General features: G+C 35.2%; 1 protein-coding gene across 3 annotated transcripts in view; it reads right to left on the bottom strand.

Annotated features, from left to right (window-relative positions):
- WDR37 (WD repeat domain 37) overlaps window positions 1-20,551 on the bottom strand; it is a 106,062-nt gene extending 85,511 nt beyond the window's left edge. Inside the window, exons 1-2 of one of the 3 annotated variants that reach the window (XM_031939613.1) lie at window positions 20,313-20,551; window positions 19,789-19,841 (exon numbers count right to left, since the gene is read on the bottom strand). The gene's annotated coding sequence lies outside the window, so the exon portion shown is untranslated. Of the gene's footprint in view, window positions 1-18,609; window positions 18,680-19,788; window positions 20,085-20,312 lie in introns of those variants that run through there. The other 2 variants (XM_031939612.1, XM_031939611.1) reach the window with 2 other exon arrangements.
- Between the last annotated feature and the right edge of the window lie 5,608 nt (window positions 20,552-26,159).

The following is a 26,159-nucleotide window of genomic DNA, read 5'->3' as shown; positions in this document are numbered from 1 at the left end:
TCTAAAATCTAAGTAAATATTGGCTAATACTCAACATACTTATGCAGGGCACAGAGACCTAGAGAAAATAAAATGCAGAAAAGGAACTTAAACATTCTTGGAAGTTCTTCGCTTTATCTCTACTCCACACATCAATAACAAAGCAAAACTAGTAAAAATCATGATCAGATTCTGTTCCTTTAGATAGGTTGTGATTTAGGAGCACAGAAAAATATATACAATATTTGATTTCAGATTGCTGGTTGTTTTTATCATTTTTTTTTTCAGTATTAAAATGAACAGTTCTGTGGAAGGCACCAAGGCTGTAGAATAAAGAATGCAGGAAGAAATATAAATAATGTAAAAAACAAAAGATGCCAGTATGTGTGTGCATACACATACACATAAAAATACACACATACAAACATGTTCTCCTCCCTTGCTGCAAGATGCACAAGGAAGACCTCAAGAGCTATGGAAATTCCTAAGAACTGAGTTCCTCTTAACTTTCTTTTCAACTACCTTTTCATGGAGATAGATTCATTTCTCCTCCTCATTCATCAGCACTGACATCTTGTAGAAGCATGAAGCCATAGGAAATTTTTATGTGCATGCAACCTGAAAGGATTTCAAGGAAATTGGTTTTCTAAATGCCATCTTCTTCAGGAAAGGAGGGGAAGAAGGGAAAAAAAAAAAAAAAAAACATTAGATGGCAGAGAGCTTTGCACTGGGATTTTACCATGAGAGAAGCTACTGGCCTTAGAGTTGAGACTAAGGAAAGAGAATTAAGAAGGATTTCCAATGATCCTAGGGTAAAGTCTTTATTTTTCTGAAGGAATCTAATAGTTTCCCAGTCAAGGATTCTAGCTGGAGTTGCTAATCAGTGAAGAAATGTGCCCAGCAGTCTTGTGTAACAAGGAGCAATAAATAAGTTGCCTATCCGTAGGAATTCCCAATTGGTAAGAACCTTCACATGCAAACTCTGTCCTCTCTTCATCGATGCTGTGTGTACTTTCAGGAAACTCTGTTCTAAATGTATAGAAGAGATATTACAAATATCCCTATTATGCTAATCTAATAAACACCCTGCTTTGAGTTTATTTTGCCTTCTGACTAACTACTAAGAAGAAAACGTATTATTGAGACTAGTGAGCTATATAAATCCACTGAGTATTTTCAACTTTGGGTAACTGTATTTTAAAAAGACTGCCCTGTGCACTGGAAGTTTTGATAGTCCAAAAGGATGATACATATATCACTATGAAATAATTACCACTGGTTCTGACATAATATGGAGCACATTAACTCAAAGCAACAGCCACAAATTAAAATACTACACAATCAGATCATTTTCTCTTTTTCAAATTTTGATTGATATCTTTTTCCCCTGAGGTAACTAGGGTTAAGTGACTTGCCCAGGGTCACACAGTTAGGAAGTGGTAAGTGTCTGAGGCTGAATTTGAACTCAGGTCCTCCTGCTTTAAGGGTCAGTGTTCTATCTACTGCCTCATCTAGCTACCCCTGATTGATATATTTTATTTTGCATCACCTTTTGCTCTAAAGTCACAAAATGTATAAAGTGAAGAAATATTAAATAATACCATCAAAATAAAGTAGAACTAGATTATGAATGGACTTACATGCCAGTAATGTTTTCTCTAGAGACCACTAAATATGATAGCCCTAAACATTTAGGAAAACCTCTCTGGCACAACATAAAACAAGAGGGTAACTAAAAGCAGAAAGACTTATTAAGAAAAATGAAAAACAGTTCTCAAAGAAACTGCAAACTATAAACAGATATATAAAACGAAATGCTAATCAAAATCTCTGAGGTTTTACTTTACACCCTACAAACTGGCAATGATTACAAAAATGGAAATAAGCAATGCTGGAAGAATTGAAGAAAAATGGGCATATTAGTAAATTATTATGTAAATAATATGACTAACCTATTCATATTCTTAGACCCAGAGGTTATTACAAGGCTCATACTCCAAAGAGGTCACTGATAAGAGCCAAGTCTCAAATAAATACTAATCAATCAATAAACATTTATTAAGCAATTACATAAATATTTACAGAAGCATTTTATATGATGTTCTCTGATTGGACAATGAATGATTACCCAAATTGTAAAATAGGAACATAATAAAACATTACTGTGCTATAAAAAAAATAACAAAAGTGATGCAGAGAGATCTACTTGAACGCAGAGAGATCTACTTGAACTCAGAGAATAAAGTCAAGAAAATAATATACACAATGATTACAAGAATATTAACAGCAAGAACCACAAAAAGGTTACTGTTGCAAAATTATAAAGAACAAACATAGCTTGAAAGGAGAAAAATGAGAAGCCATCTCCCAACTCACCCCTTCACAAACATGGCACGTCTGGTGTGACACACAGTGCACATAATTTCATGTGATGTACTCATCAACTGTGTTCAATTTTTCCATTTTTTATTTGGTCTTTATAAAACATTATTTGTTGTAAGGAATAGCCATTTGGAATGGGACGCTAAAAAGGAAACCATGGTGACATAACAAAGGCATCAATAAAACTTTTTTTTTTAAATATTATAATAAGATTAAAGGTAATGAGAATTTTGAGTTAAGGTAGTAATTTATGTATGAAGGACAGGAAGACTACAAGACAATGTTACAGCAGAACTCTAAGGATGTAATGCAACTGTAAGCAAATAATTGGATGGGGAAATAGGGCTTTGAGAGAAAGAGGAAATGCAAAGAGTTACAAAATTTCAAAACGAAATAACTGAGAATATAGTAAGTGCCATCAAAAAATGATTGAAATAGGTTTAGGGAAGAAGATTCTAAGTTTAAGGAAGCAATAGATGTTGGTATTCAGTTAGAAATGCAGGAATAAAAATGATTGCAGGAATAAAAATGATTGGAAAAGCTAAGAGCAAAAAAAAAAAAAATCTGAAAAATATCTCAACAGTTGTAATCATTTAAGACATTGGAACAGATGAGATTAACAAAGAAAAGCCTATATAGTAAAAGGCAGGACTCAAGGCAATAATTAGGGAATGCCCATATTTTAAGGGGATAAAGGACCAGTTAAGAAAACAAGGAAAGTCTAATAGTTGTAGAGGAAGGGCAAAATAGAACAGTGTAACAAAAGTCAAGAAAGAAAAGAAAAACTAAGAGGGCAGTAAAAAATGTAACAAAATAACCAAAAAGAACGAGAATTAAAAGGTAATAGATTTAGGAGTTGGGAGGTCATAGCATTTCAAATGGGAGACTTTATTCAAGAAATCAAAGAACAAATGGGGAGTGGTAAGGGAGTACAAGAAGCTAGAGAAGACTACCACTTCTAAAAGTTTGTGAAGGAGTGAAGGTAAAAGAAAGATAACTGCTAGGGAATAATGGTGTAGCTAGCTGGCACAATGAATGGAGTGCTGGAATCAGGGGAATCTAAGTTCAAACAGGGCCTCAAGTTACTTCACCCTACTTGTCTCAGCTTTTTCCTCTGTAAAATCAGCTAGAGAAGGAAATGGCAAAGTATTACAATATGTTTACCAAGAAAATCCCAAATGGGGGTCACAAAGAGTTGAACATGACTGAACAACAAAAGAGCAATAACAAGATTAATGGAAATCAATAGTTTTCTTTTTTTTTTTTCCAGCCCATGAAACACCTAAGAATGTTAAAGCACAATGGGGGAGGAGGAGGGGAAGGAAATTAAAGAGATTAAATATAAAAAACTGATTTAGGGATGATCATTAAAGCAAGGATTAAAAGAGATAAGCACTTATTAAGAGCCTACTATGTACCAGGCACTATGCAACATGCTAGGGATACCAAAAAAAAAAAAAAAAAAAAAAAAGGCAAAAAACAATTCTCCTCCCTTAAAGAGCTCAAGATCTAATGGAGGAAGCAACATGAGAATAAGTGTACAAACAAGATATTTTACAAGATAAAATTGAGATAGCTTAAAAAGGAAGGCACCAAAAAGAATCCCAAGGGGAAATTAAGTTGATAAATGAAGTAAGTCAAGAAGTAGAGATGAGGAAGAGCAGAGATGCAGGCTCAAGAGATGACCAATAAAAGTGCATGAAGTTGAAAGATGGTGGGTTTGTTAAAGGACCAACAAGGAAGTCAGAAAGTCAAGGAAGGCTAATAGAATATATAAATAGCAGCAAGATATAAGAAGACTACAAAGGAAGGAGCTAGTATAAGATGGGCTTCACTTTTAAAAAACCAAAAAAGAAGATAGCATAAAGGAGAAAGGAGTGACTAACAGGGCCCAAGGCTGCAGAGAGGTTAAGAAGTATTAGGATTGGGAAAAAGTCATTAAATGAGTCAACTAAGAAATCATTGGTAACTTTAGAGAGAATAGTTTCAGTTGAATGATTAGAAGCCAGAAATAAAGATGAGTTAGAGGGAAGGCACAAACAATTGTAAAAAGCCTTGTCAAGGAGTTTAGCCATGAAAGGGAGGAGAGAGACAAGTCAATAGCTAATAGGATAGACTAATCAAGTTTAGGACTTTTTGAGAATGGGGAACCATGGGCATGTTTTGTAAGAAAAACTAGCATAGATATAGAGATTGAAGATTAGTGAGTGAAGATAATTATGGATTTGTACAAGGAAACATGTAGAAAAATTCACTTTAGCAAGGAAGACTACCTCATCCTCTATGACAAACAAGAAGAATACAGTATCTAAGATTACATAAGTTTAAAAGAACTAAGAAAATGCAATAGAGTTGAAATAACACTATTTCTGAAGTGCCACAATATAGGCTCAAAGATTGGTCTTGTTATTTGTCATCTATGACAAAGGCAAATCATTTCATGTCTCTGAGCTTGAGTCACCTTATCTGTAAGATAAGGAGGAAACTGGATTAAATAAATTGTAGGGTCATTAAATCCTTTGAAGGAAAGAGATAAGTATCATATTAAATGACACCTTCTTTTCAGTCAAGTTAAGGAAGCAGAAGCAGAGGCATTTGATCCTTACCAACAGAAGAAAACTTATCCCTTCTCTGCCCCCAACTATAGTTTTTACTGAATTTACATATGAGGAAAATTAACTTAAGCATATACAAGAGCTTTAAAGAAAAGTAAGAGTTTAAAACCGTGGTTTTAAGGAGAACTTCTGAGATGGATAAAAAGAGCCCACTACAACTATGCAGATCCACGTAAAAGTGTATGGGCATAATTATGTATATAGTTGACCCAGACAGGCAAAAAAAGCTCATGCTTGCCAATACTACATAGTAAGAATATGAAAATTCACCTCAGAGTTTAATTTAGAATTTCGAATAAGACTGCTGATTTTTAAGACTCTTCCAAGAACATAGTGACAACAGACTAAATTAATAACAGCTAAATCATAAGTGAACACAATAAACAGTTTTAAAAAGAATAATTATAAAAGCATAACAGTTTATAGTCATTTTGCATATGGCACATAAATGTCCAACATACTTTCATTCAAGACATCACTATAATAGCATAGAACTAAGACAAAATATAATTCAAAAGAGCACCAATTTTAGTCAGTAGATAAGAGTTCAAATACCAGTTCTACCAGTTACTACATAAGTAACCTAGGTTACTTATCTTATCTCTAGGACTCATTTTCTTCATCTGTAGATAAGGGCCTTAGATTAGATGAACTTATTCCAGGCTCCTTTCCAACTCTAAATTCATTCCTTTGATTCTAACTCAACTAGGGAAAGAGCAGAATTTTATACTGAGTTTTAATATGGCAAGAATCAAAAATTCCATGCAAAGTGATTCAAACAATTCTTTCCCCCATGAGGCAAATGGGGTTAAGTAACATGTCCAGGTCACACAGCTAGGTGTTAGTTATGAACTCACATCCTCCTGACTTCAGGACTGGTGCTCTAACTACTATGCCACCTAGCTGCCCCCAAATACCAATTCTTAAAGAAATAAATTTCAAACTGAAAAAATGTATTCATGTAAAACAATTCCCCAACTATAACAGAAAAACACAACACAGCTTGCTTTGTGCAAGCATTCAACTCCAAACACAGACTATATCCAATTCACAAAAACCAGTTATCATCATTAAATAGAAGATTGTTTTAAATAAATTTATCAGTACCTATAACTGAATAATAATATACATAATTCTGTAAGGTATGTTTGAATTTCATTGTTACAAGTTTCACAGTTGGGTCCCTGTTCCTTACCAGAATATTCTGACACCTGAAATCAGGTAATATAAAAACTATTTAAACAAGCAATGATTATTCATGAAATCTGTGCTTAGCAGATTTGGTGTTTAGTTTTGCCCATTTAAACATAAATGTACAAAGTCAAAAAATTCATCTTTTTGTATTATTATTCTGGTTAAGATGTACCAAAGAGTACCAAATTAAAAGCCCATGTAAAAATTCCATTATAGAAAACTATGTGTATATGTCTAGATTAAAAATTAGCATAACAACTATAATAAAAAATAACATTCAAAATCCTTTCTAATAAAGGCAGGTTATAAAAGTCTTTGATTTTATCTTAAATTAATCAAAGCCAGAAAATATAGAATCAAGTATTTCTGAAGCAAAAAGAACTTCTGATAATAAACATGTAATACAAGTACAAAAAAGTATCAAATTTTTACCTTTTGTTCATTATTTACAACTTTTAAAATATGCCAATAAGCATGGAATGCATAATTAAAGACATTTGAAAAAATATATACAGAAATATACAATGAATAATTGTTTATAAACAGTGAAAATATTTGGAGCCAAAAATTCTGGTCCAACTTTGCTTCTTCTTACCCAAGAGATTCTGAAAATCATTTTCCTTCTCCAAACCTATTTCCCCATCTAGAAAATAAAAGAGTTGGAATGGAGAAGTTCTAGCACATATCTATAATACTGATTTTTCTTTCATGATTTTTATCCTGATTCTCATTTATCTCAAGTTTATTTTCCCTTCATGTTGTGGTATTTAATACCACCAATTATTTAATAATATTGTTGTTATACAATAAACAATTCAAATCTCCAAATAATGAAGCTATTAATAGTCTTCAAAAAAAAGTTAATGGGATTAAGGGAAAAAAAATGTTAATACAAATGGTGAAATAAAACTTACCTATTTCTTCATGGTTAATTTTGTTTAATTATAAAACACATAATAAGCAGTTAAATCACATATAAATATTTTTTCAAATTAATAGAATAAAGGGATAAAAAAGCAAAACCATCACCAAAAAAAGTAGCAATAAATAAGAGTAAATGTCCTAATAACTGAAAGAATGTTAAAAGAAACATTTTGTACATTAATACAATAATTGTATTAAGGTAAATATTTAAATTGTTTTGATGTATAAGCCATTTCTTTTAAAAAAAGAAAATATAAAAGAAAGAAGAAAGAAAGAAAGAAAGAAAGAAAGAAAGAAAGAAAGAAAGAAAGAAAGAAAGAAAGAAAGAAAGAAAGAAAGAAAGATAGATAGATGTTCCATAAGAAAAGATCAGCAGGATCATTTCAGAAAAGCCTGGAGAGACTTAGATGAACTGATGCAAAGCGAAGTGAAAAGAATCAAGAGAACATTATACATAGCAACAAGACTATGAGATGATTAATTTTGATAGAGTTGTTTCATTCTTTTCAACAATGAGATAATTCAGGCCAATTCCAATAGATTTGTGATGGAGAGAGAGCTATTTGCACCCAGAAAGAGGACCATGAGGAATCAATGTTCACCTTTATTTTAGGGGCTTGTTTGCTTGTGCTTTTCTTCTTTCTCATTTTTCTTCCTTTTTGATCTGATTTTTCTTATGCAGCATGATAAATGTGGAAATATTGGGCATGTTTAACCTGTACTGGATTACTTGCTGTCTAGAGGAATGGGGTAGTGAAAGGAAGGAAGAAAAAACTGGAACCAAAGTTTTACAAAGGTGAATATTGAAAACTATCTTTGCATGTATTTTGAAAATAAGAAAACATTAATTTTTAATAATGTTAAGAATGCACAAAACCTAGGAAAATAGAAATGGAGGATAGGATGAAAACAAAGGAGAAGTAATGAATTGGATTTTAGAGATAGAGATAAAAAATGACAGATGAAGCTTTATTAAGGATTCTTTTTGAGGGAGCAAGAGTCAATTTTAAATTCTGGGGGAGTAGAAATGCAAATATTCCTGACCTCAGGAAGGCTGCATTCATAACTCATAAAGAAGCACTGAAACAGGAGGGTCGAAATGGATGTGGCATTATGTGCAAATAAATATCCAGTCCAGATGAAAAATAAGGCCAAAGTCCAAAGGATGGAAGAACAAAAAGATTCCACCAGTGAAGACAGCAAAATATAAAAATGATCACAAAGTGCCATGCAGGCTGAGTTCCAGATAACATAAGACTAAAGCTTGAATTTTATACAATAGTAAGGTCGTAAAAGAATCTTAAGGCCAAATCACACACTAAAATGTGATTCTTAGCTAAAGAAAAACAAAACCTAAACTATAAATGGAGAAAAGGAAATTACTAAATTTAAAAATGTCACTAACCTAAAAATAATTTAAAGAGAATTATCAGAGTCAAATGTGCCATAAACAATAATGGAAAACTGAAGACTATACAACAAATTTTCTCTTGTCTACTGTTAAAATAAAAATCTGTATGAAATGCTAAAACTAAAGAAATATCAAGTCCAAAAGGGGGACTTGGAATAAGACAGAGTCTGATCACAGTTTGCAAAAATCATACCTACATCATTAGATGCATTTACTGCCTGAGAAGATGAAGCTTACAAACTTGGAACAATGAGACAATGTTCTCATCTGCTCAAAGAAGAGTTGAAAAGAGTGAGGTATTTATACATAAGTCAGGTGGGAAGTGGGCGGTCTAGGATGAAGATTTCGGTATATACAATAAATCAAAAAAGTTTGGTGCTCTTGAGATAAATCAGAAACAAAAATGTCTACTTCTAAGAGAAGTCAGAAACCAAGATGTTTGCTCTTCTTTCTCAACTGATCAAGACTGGTTCCAGCACTTGCAGGAATCTCTGAGTTCAGCTAATGTTTATTTCGAAAAGGATCACTAATATGTCAAGAAAACCTAGGTATCAAAAGTCCTCCAGATCAGCTACTTGTCCATTGTCTCCATTGTCTAGCTTACCGTGAAAAAAGGAAAGTATAGAATATTTTTGATCAGTTAGTACAAGCATAAGAGAGCCCATGTTCACCCTACAAAAAATATAACTGAGACATGGATGTTTTCCACAGTCATGAAAATTAAATTGGAGAAATAAAACTTAAATTAGAAAACTGAAACCCACAAGGACATCAAAGAATTATCAAGAGTGGAGTTTATCTTCCCCCAAAAGATAGTAAGCTTCTTGGGGGCAGGACTGACTTTTGTAATCAAGGGTGGTGGCCTGAAATTTGAAAAAGAATCTTTTATTCTCTACCCCTAGTCCACTTCTCTTCCTCTTCCCTCTTCTAAAATATAAGCAAGTTTCTTGGTAGCAGTGAATAGCTATGTATGTGGAGATTCATGATATGTAACTTCTGTAACATCCAATTAATGGGGAATCAGGGGAGGGACTTGTGCTTCTGGATAGAAAATAAAATACTGCTTTTGAGTCCCAAAGTTGTCTATTCAACTAGGTACCCATTCTTGCAAGAATGTAAAATAAATCTTTCCTTCCTGCATTCACCAGTGAGTCAGTGGAGTTCTCAGTAAGATATTTTGTTTCGTACATAACTTTATTTCACAAATTTGAGTTATTCCAAGTTTCATTCTAAATTATAAAAAGGAATTAACTCAACCTTTAACTTTTTTGTTTAATCACACAATTAGAGGAAGTCCAAGTTTACAACTCATAATTAAGGATCATACTACCAAGCTTCCTCTTCTACCAAAAAAGATTGGCAAATTTCTAAAACCAAGTCACCAGAAGTAATAGCAATACAAACTCAGTGATCACCATAATTCTATTAAGTATCGAGTGATGGCTTCAACTAAACTGAGCACTCACTACTATCTAGAAATTTTTTTAGTTTTCCTTGGTTCAATATCACGCTTTCTAAGCCTTATTTTCTCTCTTTACGGCTCCCAATCCATCCTTTAACCTCTTCCTATCAAGAGAGATCTTACTTTACTGAGAAAACAGAAGTCATTCCAGCACTGACACCCAATTTTTCCTACTCCACACCTCAAAAAACTTTCTACATCTTGTCCCCTATTCTCTCATCTTTTGCTTCAGTCTCTGAGAAAAAGAAGGTCCTTTTTGCCAATATCAAAATCTTTACAGGTACTCCTGATCTAATCTCTTCCTGTTTCTTCCAAAGGAAAACTTTCTCAAACATTTTCTTTTTCCTGTCTCCCTCTAACAACCAGTAACAAACGACATTGAACTTAAATTCTATTAAAGTAAAATGGCATACATAAGTAGAAAATTTGTATAGATTAAATATGAATATAGAAGGGATACTAATAATGGGGAAAGGAGGGAGGAGAAAAGAGTATCCCTGGAAAAATCTTCATTTGGGAGATTGTCTCTGAGTTAAACCTTAAATGAAACTTATAGATTCTAAAGAGGCAAAACTAGAGGAATACCATTACAGACACAGGCATAAAGAGAAGGTTCTCCAAATATCTCTTCTTCCTTTCACCCCAGAATTCCTAGGAAGGATATTCTATACTCACTGTCTCCATTTCCTCATCTTGAAATCTGCCTTTGAATTTTACCATATGACTGAAATTATTCTTTCCAAGATTACCAAGGATCTCTATTGATAAATTCAATTTTCTCAGTTCTTATTCTATTTGATCTCTCTGCAGTTTCTGAAACTGTCAACCCCTTTCTGCTTCCTAGATTGTTATGGCAATGCTCTGATTTTCATTCTCTTACTGATAAAATAATTTTCTTTCAGGCTTCTTTACCATCACATACATCTCCCACTCTAGCTATCTGCCCAAAGGTGTGTTCAAGGCTTTTTATATAAACATATAGCTATTAAGACCTACTGTCTTTCACAAACTATACTCCCATATTACCACCTTCAGATCTGACATCTCAACTTAAAAAGCCTATAGACATTTCAAAACCAAACATATCCCAAACTCTTTCTTCCTCCACCCCCCAAAAAAAATTCTTCCTTTAAATTTCCTTATTTCTTTCAAGTATCAGCATCTTTTGAGTTAAACTGGTTTGCAACTTCAGCCAACCTTCCCTTTCCTTTACCTTTTCCCATATCCAATCAGTTGCCAAATTTTACTTTTATCTCTTTCACAGCCATCCTTTTCTTTCCATTCTCAATCTGCTATCCTAGTTCAAGTTCAAATTTCTTGCCAATACTGCTACAATGGTCTATTTGCCCTCCCCTACTTTGAATCTCTCCTCTTTTCTAATATTACTTTTATATCATTGTCAAATTAATATTTCTAAAAACACCAGTCTAGCCATGTCCTTCCTCTACTCAAAAAGCTTCACGAGTCTTCAGGATGAAATACAAACTTGTGTATAACATAAAATACTCCACAACTGGCCCCTTAATTTTATATGCTCCTTCCCCTTAACAAAAACACTTTCTAACTTCCAACCAAACCGGGAACTAGCATTTACCAGAGCTTAGCATTACTAATTTTTTTTTAATAAACTGTTTTTTATGCATGGAATGCATTTCCTCCTTATAAGCCTGTCTTAAAATCTCTACTTTTAAGCCTCAGTTTAGATACTAACTTCTTTTCAAAACTATTTCTGATATGTCTAGTTATATTCTTTAATTCCGGAAATTATTTTTTATTTGCTAATCTTGTAAATTCATCCCCTTCAGGAAAATGTAAGCTCCTTGATTAGAGAACTGTACAGATCTCTTTCGTATCCTAGGGGGCTAACACAATGCTCATACATAATATCCATTTAAACACTTATTGAAATGAATTGAAAAATTCATTCAATTTCCAATTTATCTAAATACTGAGGAGGACATTAGAAAGAGCAACAGATCTGAAGTTAGGGGATTTGGGTTCAAATGCTGACTACACCATCAAGATCCTGAGTAAACCACTAATATCCCAATTTCTTCATTAGTGAAAGAGGGAGACTGGGCTGGGGAAAATCAATGCTTAGCTAAGTTTTAATGATAATTGCGGCTCTACTTCTAAAATCCTCAGATATTTATTACTACATATAACAGTATCTGAAAATGCTGAGAGTAACTACATTCAGATGGCTATTATAAAGCTTAAGTAAATATGAATCAAAAAAAAATGTGAGAATACCATATATAATTAGAGTATAGAATAATTATCTGGAAATATGGAAAACAGAAAAGATTTCCAAACCAAATCCTCCTAGACTTCCAAAGCCACCTGCCTAACTAAAAGGAAAACAATTTTAAAAAATTTCAAAAACTACCAAACTATCTTTAGAAATGCATATCATTTTTTAATCCATATTTTAAGGAAAATCATTATTATATGAAGGAAAAACCATTTCCTTAATTTTAAAAAAAAAAAAAAGTATTTTATTAGAAAAGTTCCTAATCTAAAAACCACAGGCTAAGATCCCAGAATTATAACTTCTTTTGCTCTGGGGGAAAAAATATTTTTCTTCTTAAAAAAATATAATCTCTAAATTCCCTCACATCTCTAATTTCCCTCACAACTCTAAATTAAATGTTTATTATTCCTTTCCTTCCTCCTAAATTTTTTAATCCTATCACTTTTTATTATCTGCTCAACAGATACACTTACATAGATTTACAAAATTTTTTTAAAAATTAAAAACATAAATTAACATTTTCTAATTTTTCAAAATCAGACCTTTCTTAAAGCCTCTCTGGAGTCCATGCTTTTTTTCCCCCTTGTCAAGTACACTTGTTGGATCTCCTAACTTCCTTCAAGTTTTACCTTCTTAATTAACTCAGTGCTTTCCCTCTGAAATTATTCCCAATTTATTCTAAATATGTCCATATTTTGTCTCTACATAGGTATTTACATGTTTGGGAGCTCCCTGATAACAGGGACAGTTTCTGCCTTGGCACAGGGTAGGTTCGCAATAAATACTTATTAATATCTTTTCTACAAAAAAAAAGGTAATGGATTCAATGGGAAGGAAACAATTTTTGTGGACTCAATTATAAAGTTATAAGTGAATGATATGTTACAAAGTTGATAAAATATTTCCTAAATGTGATTCCTTTTCTTCCCAATAATATCAAATTAATCAAGAAATTATTTCATTGGTCCTTCAAAATCTGTCCAATACATCCTCTTCTTTCCATCTCCAAGATCTCCAACCTAGTTCAGATCCTTCTTACCTCATTCTTGAATAATCCATTCATCAATCAACTACTACTTGCCAGGAACTATGCTAAAATCTGGGGATACAAAAAGAAGCAAAGAACAGCCCTTACCCTCAAAGAATTCATAGTCTAACAGAAAAGACAACATACAAACAGACATAAACCCATAGCAAGCTATAGACTTAATTACCAGAGGGAAGGTAATGAAATTAAAAGAGATAAGACAAAAATAGGAAGTTCAGCTGTCAGAGCAAAGGAAGGAGAGCATTCTAGGAAACACAGAAAGCGGCTAAAGTTCGAGGGTAGGAGGAGAATGGGGTTGTCAGAATCAGACCTGTGTTTTAGAAAAACCACTTTAGTGAATGAATAGAGAACTGGGGTAGGGAGAGACTTAAAGCCAGCAGACACACTAGCAGGCTATCTCAAAAAACTAGGTGTGAGGTAATAAGAGTTGGTGCTACAGTGGGGACAATGTCAAGAATATAAAAGGTAGCATTTTTCAGAGATGTTGAAAAGATGCAAATGACAGGTCTTGGCACAACTTGGAAAGGGGGAAAAGTTTGAAAAATAGTAAGGAAGCCACGATGGCTCCTAGCCTGAGAATATGAGGGACCAATAATGAAGTAGAGGTTAGAAGGGAGGAAGGATGTAGTTTAGGGGGAAAGAGAATTAGTTCCAGATAACTGAAGATGCAAGAAAAATAAATTGTCTTTTTCTATTCTTCCCCAATCCATAATGGATTGTCCTTCAAAACATTAAATTTATAACACTACTTTGAATATGTTAACAATTTAAAGGTAACCCATCATTCTGAAAAAGACAACTTGGATAATGTTTAATTTATATTCACAGCATTTATCGATCAAATATTTATCAAGCTTTTACTATGTACAAGGAAAGCATAAGGCTAGATCTGAAGAGACTGCTGGAGGCACTGCAGAGAGACTACTGTGCATGGAGTCAGAAAGATCCAAAGTCAAATTCAGTGTTAGACATTTATCAGCATGTCATTTTTAATTCAGGGTATGCTACTATCATATCAAGGAAAAGCTCCTTCTGTATGTGAGAGAGAGGAGAGACAGGAGAGAGGAGAAAGAAGAGAGGACTTGTAAATTCCTCTAAAAGGTTAAAATCCCAGAACTGCTATTTATGTTGCCTTGGTTTCCTTTACTGGCCTTCAATTTCCTCAAATACAAAATGAGTATTTTGAAAAAGATTATCGCTAAGGCTCCTTCTAGTTCAAAATTTGGTCTCATATTTATTACCTATTTAATCTTCAAGAAAAGATGATTATTGGGATTAAGCATCATTATTTTTTCTAAATTACAGATGCAAGAATAACAGAAAAAAAAAAAAACCCTGCTTTTTGCTTTGCCTCAGTACTAAACTATAAAAACCTATAGTAGTATTTAGTTCATCTAGAAAGCTTCAATGGCATTTAGATTTCAAATGAATTACAACTGTTTTATCTAATAAAAATTTAAAACTTTTAACTTACAATTAATACCTAAATCACCTTATCAACTATTAATCCATTAACCTAAATGCCTGTGACTAATATTTAATAGAGGGGAGACTGAAGTAAATCAGTTGCAAAACTAGAAAGTGAAATCACACTCTTTACATGCTTTTTCAAACCTATTCATTCAGAATAATTCTTTAAAAAAATTGAAAGCCACACTTTCCAAAGAGAATTAGCATTCCTCAGAAAGGCCTGGAGAGACTTGCATGAACTGATGCTGAGTGAAATGAGCAGGATCAGGAGATCATTATATACTTCGACAACAATACTATATGATGATCAATTCTGATGGATGTGGCTCTCTTCAACAATGAGATGAACCAAATCAGTTCCAAAAGAGCTGCAATGAATTGAACCAGCTACACTCAGCGAAAGAACTCTGGGAGATGACTATAAACCACTACATAGAATTCCCGATCCCTCTATTTTTGTCCGCCTGCATTTTTTATTTCTTTCACAGGATAATTGTACACTATTTCAAAGTCCGATTCTCTCTGTACAGCAAAATAACTGTTTGGACATGTATACATATACTGTATTTAATTTATACTTTAACATATCTAACATGTATTAGTCAACCTGCCATCTAGGGGAGGGGATGGGGGAAAGGAGGGGAAAAGTTGGAACAAAAGGTTTTGCAATTGTCAATGCTGAAAAATTACCCATGCATATATCTTGTAAATAAAAAGCTATAATAATAATTTTTAAAAAGAGAGAATTAGCATTCCTTTAATGGTATTCAATTATTTGCTGCAAGAGTTCAAGATCCCAAAAAGCATGAGTCTAGATTTTTTTTAATTCAAATAAACACTTCTTTCAAGTCATTAAAACTTACCATCTTTCTCTAAAAATGGCTACCTCCAAATTACTGAAAACAATGAACTTAATTGAAAACAAATTAAAATAACACCTGCCTCTGGAGTCCTAGTCTATATAGTCTTGATTAGCCAAGTAGCATTAATAACATTTATATTTTGAATTTAACATTTTAAAGTATCTATCATATCCTAGGCACTGAGAAATAAAACTTATAGATAAAGCAGAGTCTCTGACTTTATGGGATTTTCAATCTGTGGGAACAGGATGGAAACATATATACAAGGTACTGGAACAGAACATCGTGCATATTAATTATATTATAGAAATAAACCAAATGTCAAATGGAGTTCAAAGGAGGAAAAAAAAACATAACTGCCTAATACAGAAGGTACAGGAAATAAGAGAACATTGTTATCTAAAATGAGTCTTAAAGGATGGGCAGCATTTTTTAAAAAGGCAAGATGAGACAAGAAAGACATTTCATGCACATAAAATGAAAGATTCATGGAGGAAAAAGGTACCTCGTAGGAAACCAGTCCAAAGTTCAAATAACCAAGATCTGAATACAATTCTTATAATTCCAAATCCAAACATTTTTCACAATTACATGAGCAAAGTCTGGATAGATTAAAGTGGCTTCAACTAATTAAGAGATTTGAATCATGGGCTAAAGAATTTGAACTTAATTTGATAGCTAAGACGGAACCACAGAAGTTTACTAAACTTAGGAAGTTAGGAGCTGAAAGGACTTTGGAGATCAGAGAATCATAAAGAGATGGACATGACCAAAGGGGATATCTCATTTTACAGAGGAAAGAGACTCAAAAAGGTTGACAATAGGTAATGTATAAGAGGCAAGATTTAAACTGGGATCCTGTGACAGCAAACCAAGTTCCTAGTGTACCAAACTGCTTCTAATCTCTTCTAGACCACTGATCCCCAAATTCTTCCAATGAACCATCTCATTAGAAAAAAAAAAAAGTTATTGGGTACACTTCCTCCAAATTTTAATTTGTTAATAACTATGCAAATTACAAAACTTATACAAAAATAAAAATTAAAAGAGGATGGGATAAAAGAGAATAACTTGAAAATATATTATTTGTTAATAATTCAAAAATATTTTTGCACCCCATTAAAAAATTGTTATAACAGGGACAGCATGGCCAAGACTTTTTATTTACCGCTGTTTATTGCACACAGTATATGATGTCTGCACCATAACTGAGTCTATCCAAAAATGAGCTAGAAGGTGAAGTAGAAATAAACTAAGGAGCAAATTGAGTATTTTCCCTGAAAAACTACTGGTATGAATGCATGGATCACTGTAAACCTGTAAGCTTAAGAGAAATAAAGCCCCTGCAGAGCCACAAGAGGTCAGATGTAAAAAATGTTAGTAAAGGAGTAGATTAGAGAAAAATAGATTAAAGGTACGATAAACTGTTTGGAGACACTTGGTTATCAAGGGAAGTCTGGGGTAAGATTCATATCCTCCCCTAAAATTGTTTGGAGAGGGAGTGAGGGTCATTCAGCATGCTCCTTAAGGGTTATAATCAAACCCAATGAAGGGCCTGGCCACCATTTTAAGAGTACTGATCTAGTATATCGTCATTTACATCAATCTTCTCATTTTAAACTGAGGCCCAAAAACGTTATGTTATTTGCCCATCGTCAACAAGGGCAGAGATAATAAATAAACTCAATCCCTCTGTAATCATCACTTGTTAACGTTTATAATAATCTCTAAATATTTACAAAGCACTTTACTGTCAAACATTCAAAGAAACAGGTGGCTACTTTTCCCATTCTACAAGAGAAGGAACTTGAGTCTCATTAAGATGAAATGATTATGCTATAATTATGTAGTTAATAAGTGTTAAAGTATAATAAAAATCAGATTCACAGTTCCTGATTCCAAACCGGCATTCTTTCTATTTCTGCCCTGCATAAACTACACAACTAAACTGACTATATTTTTGCAAAACTAAGTTTTACAGTAATGGAAATATGGACAATTAATTGTTCGGTGAGAGAAGAAAGCAAAGCAGTGTGTAGTAAAGCATTTCCATATAAATGATTTTATAGGAACCTCACAAAACTTGTGAGGTAACTGATGAGGAACTGGAAGCTTATCAGAAGGAAGTAACTTCCCCAATGTCACATAGTTCATAAGGTACATAGCAGTCACTAAAACAAAAACAACCCAGACCTTCTGGTTCCAAGTACAGTGTGTTTTGCACTGCTCGTAGCTATTTTTCCAACCTGTAAATGGCCATTAGGACTGGTTCAACACATGTTAAGTGAAGGAATGAAATCCAAACACCTACACTTTCGATGATCACCTAACCCCTCAAGGCTGCAAGCAAATCCGAGGCGAAGGAACCAAAGCGTCACCAGTCGAGCCCCTAGCCCTCGATCGCATAAAAAACCATTCCTAAAAAATAACAGCGCAAGTTGGTCTGTTGCAACGGAACAAGCCAACCAGGGTTTGGTTCTTGTTCTTTTTGTACCTAGGACTTCTCGGGTCTTTCTGAGACAAGCCGCGAGTCAGAGACGGAAGGAAGACCTTCGGGAGGGGAACAAGGGCCTGCGGATGGAAGCGCGGCCTGCAACCTGGGCTCACTGGCCCCGAATTGTTCAACAGCTGCCACACCACTGACAGGCGCCGCGCTTCCTGCCCTAAAGCCCCGGGAGGCACAGCATCAAGGGCCTGCCCCAGAGCCCGTGCGGAGGCGGGGGTGCATCCGGTGCCCACGTCAGGCACGTCCCACCCCACGAGCGAGGAAGACCCCTCCCCACCGCTCAGGGCGTAAACTCCAAGGGAAGTTGGGGGTCAAGGAGCCCAGCGGCGGCCGTGCCGCCTTCTCGAGGGGGCGGGGGGATCCAGCCTGGAAGATGGCGGCCAGTCTCCCAGGGGCCGAGGGTGGTTACGAGCCCCCAAGACGGACGGAGCCCGCATCCCTGGGGCGCGGAGAGGCCCGGGCGGAAGCAGGCTCCCGCCCTCCCGGGGAAGCCGCTCTCACCTGTCAGAGCCGCCTAGGGGCCTCGCGCCGCTCTCGCCGCCGCCGCTACCCGCTCACCGCCAGCCACGGGCTCCTTCGCCACCAGCCCCGGCTGCTCTCAGCGACCGCACCACGCGTGAGCCGAACTAGAGGCGGCGAACCAGCGGCGAAGCCACGGCAGCTAACCCGGTGACTGAAGTAGACAGACACGGGACGATCACTCCCCTTCGGTCCAACCCCTAGCTGCCTCACACTTCCGGTAGCGCCGGAAGTCCCGCCCATCCGTCTCCATCCTGTCTCCATAGAGAAGTGAGTTGGCGGCGTGCCCTGCGCCCCGCGGCCCCGTGAGGCGGCTCCTAGCTTCCCCTGGACGTGCAGGAGCCTGGGGTGGGAAGGAAGGAGGAACAAACGAAAAACAGAGTTCGTGACTAGTTGATCGGCTGGCAGTGCCTGATGGGGCGTAGAACATTACACCAGCACAGAGCTCGTGAACCTTTCCCCCGTCACCGGGTCACCCCGGTCTTGAGCATCGGTGCGGGACCGGAGACTTCCAAGTTGGATCCGGGAATCAAACAAAGCCTCCGGAAAGGGCGTGCTCTGTGCCGCCCCCTGCTGGCAGCACGGCAGCGCCCCGCAAATCTCCCCGCCTGCGGGCTGGCGTGGAATCATTTCTGCACCGTGGCTCCGTGGCTCTCTGGACGGCGCCCACTGTCTTTTACAAAATCTGGGAGATGATGAAATGGAATGGGAACGCACAACTCTCCTGGTCAAGTTCAGTTAATTCATGGCTGAGCTCCAAAATACGATGCCTCTGGCCTCCATTCCTATCCCTCCGCACTCCCCACCCCCACTCCATCCCTGAATGATAAACTAATAAAATCTTTTGTGACCCGTTCGTCAATCAATATTTATCAAGCGTTTAAGGGCTAGAGACTGTGTTAAGCGCTAGTGGTGCAAAGAAAAACAAAAAGCTCATCCCTGACCTCAAGGAGCTCACATTATTATTACTCTTGTCCCTTGTCTTTGTCTCACCCATACATCACACATACACACATATGCACACGTACACACACACACACACACACACACACACAGATACACCGTCGAAATAGCCAAGTTCTTAGATTTAAAAAAAAAAAATTTTTTTAGCATTTGTTAAACCATAAAACCCAGAATTGACCCACTTTAGAAGATACTCACCGCAGTGACTTGAAGTGATGTTCCAAGATCAAGCAGGTTTCAAGTCCATCTGTCTAAAAAAAAAAATGACCAATCTATGAAGAACTTGTTAGAGGAGGAAGAGAGACAGACAAAGAGGGAGAGGGACTTAAGATTCAGATTCAATTGTACTGTTCATAGCTGTTTAATCAGTTTCTGAAGCTTTAAGATCCAAGCTGTTTAGAAAGGGTTTCTTTGCCATGAATCTCTCCAATGATAGAGATGAGGAGGCGTGCTGTGTGATTTGGCTGCAATGAGGCCTTATGGAGATAGAACTATTAATATTTCAGCTTATCTGCAGAAGATGACTCATCTAGTTTCCTTTCTGAAAGATTTGATCACCATTGGCTAGAAGGAAAAGGCAAAATCAGCTGTTCTCCGTGAAAGGTGGAACCTAAATTGCTGGATTTCTCCCCCCTTGGATCTTTTAGAGGGAATATGGAATGACCTGAAGTTGTTACACAACTAGCAGTCATCCTCGGCTACAAGTAAAATTCTGAGCAAACCTTTAAGATTTATGGAGGTAGACTTTAAATTGCATATAACAAAAAGTATTTTCCTTCTTTTATGAGGTATTTCTCGATGAGAGTCAAAATTCTGTCTTGCAAAAGGTGAAGCTCAGGAGTCATACTTGAAAAGCTGTAATGAAATAGATAAATGCCTTAGCATCAGATGACAAAGAGGTGGGTTCAGAGATTTATAAGAACTTGTTTCTTGGGAAGGTGAAATAAAAGAGCTTTTATTATGCTGCAATAGAGATTGCTGTTATTGTTAACTAAGACAACAAAAAGAGAATTGATTCAAAATCCTTGTATTAGGTCAAAAGTTTTATCTAATCAAAACCTTCACACTTTATCTGCCTAACACAAGAGTTAACACAGATTAAAACAATGGAAAGATACAAATTTTTTCTTTGCATAAATGTTTTATGGGCATTGGGATAACTTGGCCTAAATGACTCTAGATTGGAATGCTATATCATTATAACCATAACATCAAAAAATAGAAAATTTACATTTATCACAAGAAAATCCAATTCTATAATTAAGACTTGGATTATACTGTGGAGGCTCAAGTGATGGAATAATATGTATTGAACAATGAGGATTTTAAAATTATTTAATTTATTATTTTCTCCCAATTACATGTAAATACAATTTTAACATTCTTTTTTTCAAATTTTAAGCTCCAAATCCTCTTTCTCCTTCCCTCCCCTGGCCGGATACAATAAGCTTTTTTTTGAAGTATAATAATAAGAAATATCATCAGATAATCCTATAATTATAGTCCAAAAAAAACTTTTTATTTTGCCACTAATTTCCTGTGTGGCATCTAAGTGCTTGAAGGACCTGGAGTCAGGAAAGCTCATCTTCCTGAATTTTAATATAGCTACAAATACTTGAAAGCTGTATGACCCTGGACAAATCATGTATATAACCCTATTTGCCTCAGTCTCCTTATCAGTAAAATGGTCTGAAGGAAATGGCAAACCATTACAGTATGTTTGCCAAGAAAACCCTAAATGGGGTGATAAAGAGTCAGGCACAACAACAATTTCTTGTATGCCCTTTGGACAACTTATTTCACTTCTATATAGTTCAATATTCTCATCTTTAAAATAATGGCATCAATGGATTTATAAGGCCCCTTCTAGTTCTAAAATACTTTGTTCCTACATTTCATTTTGCAACAGAGACCAATAATTTACATAAGATTAATATAGTTTTTAAAATTAATTTCATTTTTGTAATTTTTGAGGACTTTTCAGAATTTACTATAATCTGAAGAATTTTAGGTATTCAGATTAAAAGTCATAAAGTAAAGTCACTGACTAATGTGCCAGAAATGCACAATGAAGCTAAACTGGATTTTTAGGTTAGTACTAAAGGCTATGTTGACATTCCCAACCATAAAATAGTTACTGATTAAATGTGTTCAGCAATATTAAATATATGCCATTTATTTATCTCACCCAGTCTGTAAGATAGACTGAAAAAGTCTGAAATATTCAGTGAAATAAATTAATTTCTGGCATGGAGTTCCCTGTGCTGCCATCAATTTTACATCAATTCCTTTTGTTATATGCCCTCAACACTTATGTGTTCAGTATATACTACATTTCATCTGTTCATCCATTAACTCATTATCTTAAAAACTTAAGGACAAGGAGCTATATTTAGAGATATTTATATTTATTTTTAGAGATATTTATATTTAGAGATCTCGTGTAAATTAGATTGCAGGATATTTAAATAAGCACATATATGTATATATCTCAAGTAAGATTATAAATTTCATAAGGCAGGGGCTTTCCAATTTTTTGTAAAACAGAACCTATAAGAACTTACACTTTGCAGTCATAATTACTCTTTTTTGACCCGACTGGTTCTAGCCTATCATGCCTATACTGTGTATATATATATAGGGGAATAAGATCTGGATCACTGTTCCAATCTGGAACACTATTTTAATTCAGCTTCTAAACTAACTTGGCATATTCAATTCTAATATAAATCTTCAGAATGACTGCAAATTGATCCATTCTCCCCACTAGTTAGTTTAGAGACTGGAAGAACCTACTACCATAGTAGCCCTTTTTATACCTGAAAACAGCTTAATGTATTCTATTTTTAGGATAAGCATCTCTAGTCCTTTTAATGGATCATGAGCCTTCACCATTCTCATTGCCTGTTTCTAATTTGCATAAGAACAAAGAACTAAGAAAAAATAGGTGAAGATGACTAGATTCAGGATAAGGAAAAACTTTCCAACAATTAGAATTATCCTAAAAGTGAATTGGCTGCCCTAGGAGATAGTGGGTTCCCCTTCACTTGAGAACATAAAAAGTAGATCAAAGTTTCTTAAACTGTGATTCACAACTCCTATGGCAACTCATAATTGAATGTGGGGATCACGAAATTATGATTATCAGTAAATGTTTGATTGGCATACCTATTTTATGTACTTATATAACTGGAGTCACATAATTTCTCACAAAAAGGGGTTGAGAGTGGAAAGAGTTTCTAAGTCCTGGGCTAGATGACCAAGGTTTATTAGAACAAGAATTCTTAATCTGGGGTGCACTGAGCCCCAGAGTACATGGCTAGATTTCAAGGAACCTATGAACTTAGAAAGGGGAAAGGAAAATTACATCTTTATTTTTACTAATTTCTAAGATTTAGCATTTCCTTCCATTATGAATGTAGACAACAAAGTAGTATTAGTAACTATGATTTTATTGTCACTAAAAAAAAAAAAAAATCACAGGTATCTTTATAACACATTACAGTTGTTGCCCATAATAAAATATCATACTCATTAATACTTAAAAATTAATATGATCAGACTGCCAGATTGCATAGTTTTCCTGTCCACAGACAACTGACCATTGGCTGTCATAAATGGCTGACTATCAAGGTGTAGAGACTTCACCAGACTGCCAACTCTCCCTTCTCTCCTCTCTCTCTCTCTCTCTCTCTCTCTCTCTCTCTCTCTCACACACACACACACACACACATACACACAGAGAGAAAGAGAGGTGGGGGGAGGGAGAGAGAGAGAATAAAAAAATTTTAAATCCTTGCAATAGGAAAGTCTTGTTGAGATATTGTACTGGAAAGTTCCTATAATCTCTTCCAAATAGAAGATGCTATGATTGTGTGCTATCCATGGTACTGAACAAGACCTGGGAAACTCAAGTAAAACTAGATTGAAACACAGCTAACTTTATTGGTGCAAATAATGAATCCCATGAAGTATCTAAACTGTTCTGATTCATACTCTTTAAAGTTATAATTATATGTAAAATATGATAATGCTGATAGCCCAGTATTCAATGAAAAATTTTGATGTTTTTATCCAATGCAATTTTTTGGTCTGTTTCTTCTTTCACAACATAATATAGCAATATTTTGTATGATTGCACATGTTTAACCTATGTCAAATCTCTTACTATATCAGGGAAGGGGAAAGGGAGAAAAGGAAGAAGAGAATTTAGAATTTTAAATTTTTTATGAATGTTTAAAATTATCCTAAGTGTAATTGGGAAAAATAAAATATTATTTAAAAAACAAAGAATAAAGGAGGCTTTTATTTTTTAAAAGAAAGCAATAGGGAAGGTACCAGGAAATAGAAAGTGACAGAATATTTGAGAGAGTGGGGGTATGACTGAGGTTATAATCTATTGGAGAGGAGGGGGAAAGAGCACATGTAAAGAGGTTAGTTTCTACATTATAAATAAAGAAGATTATTAACATTAAATTACTATACAAAGTATAGTATTATCAGTTCAATAGAGCTACAAGAGAGGGAGTTATCAGTGCTGACTGGAAGTCATTTCAATGAGTAGGTGAGATGAGAGCTGGCATATAAAAGGAAGAGTAGAATTTAGAGTAGATGTCAGAATTCCCACACCAAAACCAACTTTCTCTTTTTACTATTAGGAAATAGCCTGTTTTCCAGAGTTAAGGCCCAGCAATCAAGCTATATCCTGAGCTTGATATAACAATTCTCTACCCTCACCTTCTAGTTGAACTCAGCAAAATCTAAGAATTGTTTCACACCAGTATGAGATGGTCCCTCAGCTCAAATACCTGTAGAAACCATGTTCTGATCATAAAGCTTTTATGAATCAAACCTGTTTCATTGCTGCAGTGACCCTTCATTGTCAAAACTATAGCTCACCAAATAGTCACTATTATGTGTGTAGATGTATAGATCTACACATATATGCATACATATATGTATCTATGTGTACGAATGGGTGTATAAGTGTGTGAATATATCTTCTTAGTCATGCAACTGACAGACATTAAGAATATAAGATATTTATAATTTATTACCAAAATAATTTGATTTCAAAGAGTAAAACACATTTTTTTAAAGTCTCTCTTTCACCAATGTCTTGACTCCACATTTGATTAAGGATCCTCCATTATTACCAAGCAAAGAAAGTCAGAATACTTATTTGACAGAGGTGGTTGCTACTCTCATAAAAAAATGTCCTCCCTGAATCCTAGTATAATTCTATAGTTGCATACACACAGTACTTCAAGATGGTCTTTTTTTTAGATGCTGTTTGAAGATGACTATGCTGGCTGCATTAAACCTCAGAATATTAAATAATACCTTGAATGAAGTCCACAACCGCTTAAAAATGGCGTAACAATCCATAGAGAAAAAATCAAATTATGAAAAAATATCTATTTTTCATAACATAGCATTTATTTGTTGTTGTTTATCTTTGATTTCAAAGCAGACCAGTGACATCACAAGTGATGTTTTGACTTTGGGGTAAATTGAATTTAGATGAGGCCAACTTGCACAAAGCTGTCAGCCTCATTCTCTCTTCCAGAGCCGTTAAAGTTCAGTGGCAGGACTAAAGTCAAGGCAGCTGGAAATGGCCTGGAGGCATTGTCAACATCTGACCCAGCTCTAAGTCCTCCTACTTCACCTGCCTTCATATGGGGACAAATTTTCATCTGCCCATACAGAAATAGGAAGTCTTCACAAGTGTGGAGTATACAACTCCTAATTCACTGAAGGGTTTGAGACCTATTGATTATCCTCATCAGGTTTGGCCTGTCTGCCAAAATAATTTTACCAAGACATGGCTACTGGGCATGCTAAAGTTTCTTAGAGCCACAGGTGAGAGTTGGACATTAGGTGAACACCAAAGGTGGATAAGCAAGTCCTGTAAAGGACTCAGCAGGATCTCACAGCAGAGGTCCTTCTTACATATCCCAAACATCCCAGGATTTATTTTTCAGTAATTGTGGTTCTGGGAATGGGGGGACAGTGGAAAAGGGAAATTCGTGGAAAAACCCTAACAGAAAGTACTTAGAAGGAAGAGCTTTGATTGATATGATAGAAGATTTAGTTGTAAAAAGAATACAAAGAAAGGGGAGAAATTTATTAACCAAATAATTAAAGGAGTCATTAATCAGAGAATGAGAGTCTAGAGTAGGCAGAAAGGAGGGATAATGAAGAGAGTAAGAGAAATCCTTTTTGGAAAAGGATACAAAAATTAAATTTAGAAAATGAATGAGCAGAACTAGTTGAAAGAAAGGAGTGGATGGAGAAATCTACTTGTCTGAGAAGAAAAAAGAGGAAGAATTATATAATCAGCTAAAAGTTAAAGAGAAAACAGAGCTAGTAAAAAAAACCCCAAAGGGAAGAGAGTTAAAAAGTAGAAGGGATCTGGGATGAAGGGAATAAAGACAATGGAAACAAAAAAAAATTTTAAAGCAAAGTAACTGAAAGACTATGCAAACTATGTTTACAGGAGAAGAGGGGGAAACCATAACTTGTTAACTGAATATGCATTTTTAGATATTTAAAAACTAACAAATAAA

This window comes from Sarcophilus harrisii, chromosome 5 (assembly GCF_902635505.1).
Source record: "Sarcophilus harrisii chromosome 5, mSarHar1.11, whole genome shotgun sequence".
In the NCBI taxonomy this organism is placed as follows: domain Eukaryota; kingdom Metazoa; phylum Chordata; class Mammalia; order Dasyuromorphia; family Dasyuridae; genus Sarcophilus; species Sarcophilus harrisii.
This window is presented reverse-complemented; position numbering and strand designations above follow the sequence as displayed.